General features: G+C 33.6%; 1 pseudogene; it reads left to right on the forward strand.

Annotated features, from left to right (window-relative positions):
- The first annotated feature begins 1,578 nt into the window (after positions 1-1,578).
- On the forward strand, positions 1,579-2,112 carry LOC128265887 (peptidyl-prolyl cis-trans isomerase-like; annotated as a pseudogene).
- Positions 2,113-4,011: the final 1,899 nt, after the last annotated feature.

Genomic DNA, 4,011 nt, shown 5'->3' on the forward strand with positions numbered 1-4,011 from the left:
TAAAAATTAAAAAAAAAGAGTAATTTAGAAAACAAACATGTACGAAATAAATATGAAAAAAAGAAGAAATGTTATTAAGAAAACCCTTCATTACATGGCAGTTTACAGTTTATGGTAGTGGCAGTGGCATAAGTCTATGAGTACAAAAAAATTTACAAATCAAAATTTATAAATCAATATTAATCATCCTGTGAGATGACCAGCACCGGCGCCGCCTGAGTCCAAAAGGCCCGGACAACAGAAACAATAAAACAAAACCAAAAAAAAAAAATCAACATTATTCAGCCTGTGAGATGACCAGCACCGGCGCCGCCTGAGCCCAAAAGGCCCGGACAAAATAATAATACAAAACCAACACAAAAAAAAGAAGGAAGACAAAGACAGAATAATTGACCAGGACATATGTGGAAGGAATGGCAAATCCTTCTACACCAACGAAGGAAACTGAAGTGTGGTAGGCAGACCGCCGGCTACACCAACGAAGGAGGCATCTGAGTGCGGAAGGCAGTCGTGGGGGGTCCCTGCTCCTGTTGAGCAAAGAGACGCAACAAGCCTAGAAGAGGCTTTGCAGTTGTGTCCTTACGATGGACCATGCCCCCTCACAATAGCTGAGTACTGGGCACGACAAGAACGCAACAAATTAAACCAAAAGAGGAAATGAAGCGGGAAAAGGATAAAGCTTCTTTAGCAACGACGACCAATCCAGGACTACAATACTTAAAAGTAGCCAAGACCCCGCAGGAAAAAGAAGCCCACGAGGGAAATTTAAAAATCATCAAAAAAAGCTTTGCAGACGAACAATGTAACGCAACAAGGGGTGCATTTATGCCAATGCCTAAGTTGCCTTTAATTTTAAACTTCTAAACCCGAGCCGATGCGCGAAAGCGCTGCTCGAAAAATACTAACCACTGTTATGCTATATACTAACAACATATAACTGATATTGGTTTGTATAGAAAAATCAGTTATATGAAAAATAACACAAAAATTTTTTTTTCAATTTTCAATTTTATCGAAAGGAAATTTATGCGATTATGCCAGCAGACATTTCATTACAATTATTTAATCAATCAGTTTTGAATAACTAAATTCCTAAACTTTTGTTTTATGACTAAAAGCTAGGCAGGAATATATGCAAGACAGGAATATTTACGTATATCTATTTAAAATTTCTTTAAATGAATGGATAACAATAAAATAAATTGACCTAATTAAATAAATAACTGACCTCTTAATAATAATCATTGTCATCATGAGCGCAAATTTTGTTACCAAAATATACAAGTTGCACAATAAATGTTTAAAGAAGAAGTATTTAAGTAGAGCACACGATCTAGAAAGGATAAAAAAAAAAAATTTTAAGATTAGAGTGTTCAATTTAATACCCTTTTATTGAAATAAAAAATTATTTTTTTTATTAAAATTATGGCATTTAACACTAAAGAATTGGATAGCTTTCTTGAGGAAATAATTATTAAAGACCCAGAATTTTGAATGCGTGCATTAAACATTCTCCATTGCCATAAAAACTTCATTACAATCACTGAATTTGAATATAACTATATGGAAAAGTTGCAATTTGAAATTCAGATTGTTCGCGATTATTCGAAAGCATCGAAGATGAGTACTTTGCCTAAGGTATTTTTCGATATGACCGCCGATGGCGAGCCCCTCGGTAGGATAATAATGGAGCACCTTGTGCGCCGGCAAAAAGGGATTCGGCTACAAGGGCTCTATTTTCCACCGCGTCATCCCCAATTTTATGTGCCAGGGCGGCAACTTCACCAACCACAATGGCACTGGTGGCAAGTCCATCTGCGGCAACAAGTTCCCCGACGAGAACTTCCAGCTGAAGCAACCAACGCTGGCACCAACACGAACGGATCCCAGTTCTTTGTCGCTTGGTTGGACAACAAGCACGTCGTCTTCGGCTTGGATGTGGTCAAGAAGATCGAATCTTACGGCTCGCAGTCCGGCAAGACCGCTAAGAAGATCATGGTTGCTAATTGTGATTCTCTTTAAGAATGCAGACAAATCAAGATTACAAGAAAAAAAAATCTGTTAAGACGAAAACCATTTGCATTTTCTCCCTACATTTTTTTTTACCAACTACTGTAAATAGACATGTTTAAATATTCCCATTGGGTTTTTGGCCAGTATATTGTATATGGGGTCAAAATTCAATATAAATAGAGCTTCGTTATGTCAGTTAGTAAGTTTTGAGATTACATGCATGAAAACACTGTCCAAATTCTATGTTACTTTCGATCGGATAGTAAAGATCGCAAATCAGGCTATGTCTATGGCTTAAACATATAACTTTCACATTTCCATGGAAACAAAACGTAAACGTAAACTACGTAAAGTAGTGACCTTGTACGTAAAAAATATGCTATGTCTATTTAAACATGGAAAAAAAATTACTGCAAGATATGATGTTAGCGATTAGGTCAGTTTTTCCAAAGGCTTGAGAAGCAAGCCGGTATACATTAAATCAGCCAACTCAAAGTGGCACCGTGGGAAAATATATTTGAATACGTTTCAATTGATAATTTCAAGAAAATGGGCAATAAAACATTTAAATCATTGAGAGTACCGCTACTCAACCCGGTGACTCTAATACATACCATGATGAACCAATTCAAGGAGGTCATACTGGCATTTCTAAAACCTTGGCCAAGGTCAAAAGACAATAGTTTTGGAAAGGAATGACTCGATATATTACAGAGTATAACCACGCATACGAAGACCCCATTAACCGTTACAGAAACACCACAAACAGCTTTCGACAGGGTAATCGTGGACACGATCGGTCCACTGCCTAAGTCTGAACAAGGGAATGAATACGCAGTTTCTTTAATCTGCGATTTAACAAAATACCTTGTAGCAATACCAGTTCCAAATAAAAGTGCAATAACAATAACAAAAGCTATATTTAAAGATTTTATTCTGAAGTACGGTCCAATGAAGACGTTCATTAAGGACATGGGAACAGAATATAAAAATTCAATAATTGCAGATTTATCTAAAAATTTAAATATCAAAAACATAAATTCTACTGCACACCACCACCAGACTGTCGGAACAGTGGAGCGAAGCCCCAGAACACTTAACAAGTTCATACGCTCATACATCTCAGTTGATAAAACAGATTAGGATGTATGGCTACAATACTTCGTATACTGCTTTAACACAACCCCCTCTATGGAACATGATTATTGTCCATACGAACTAGTTTTTGGGAAAACTCCAAATTTACCAAAACATTTCAATAGCATAGATAGAATAGAACCATTATATAATATAGAAGATTATGCTAAGGAAACTAAGTTTAGATTAGAACAGGCATATAAAAGAGCCAGAATAATGCTATAAACTAATAAACAAAAACAAAAAGACAGATACGACAAAAATAGCTTTGACTTTGAATTAAAAATAGGAGACCAGGTTTTATTAAAAAATAAAACTGGCCATAAGCTAGACTATAAATATACAGGACCATATATAGTAAAGAAGATAGAATCCAATAATAATATATAATAATATAATATAATAACAAAACACAGACAGTTCATAAAGATAGATTAAAAATTTTTATAGAATAGATTTTGTAGGATGGCCATTCATAAGAAAAAAAAAAAAGAAAAAAATAAAATAACATCAAATTTTTCTCTTCAAAAAAAAAAAAATTTTTTATTACTTTACTATAATAAAAATATAGGAATGCAAATACACAAAAAATTTTTTTAATAAATAATAAGAAATAGTCGCATAAATTTTCAAATTTTCAACTTCACTAAGTTTTCCAATATTTACTATATTAACAAAAGAAAAAAATAATAATAACAATAACAAAAAAAAAAGAATAAAAAAAAGTTTTACTAATTTGCTAATTTTTATAAACATACATATATATATACTTAACACAATAATTAACAAAATAACTCCATAGATTACGTTATTTTTAAAAATAGGAGACCAGGTTTTATTAAAAAATGAAACTGGCCATAA

The sequence above is a fragment of the Drosophila gunungcola genome, unplaced genomic scaffold (assembly GCF_025200985.1).
Source record: "Drosophila gunungcola strain Sukarami unplaced genomic scaffold, Dgunungcola_SK_2 000170F, whole genome shotgun sequence".
NCBI classification, from domain to species: Eukaryota; Metazoa; Arthropoda; class Insecta; order Diptera; family Drosophilidae; genus Drosophila; species Drosophila gunungcola.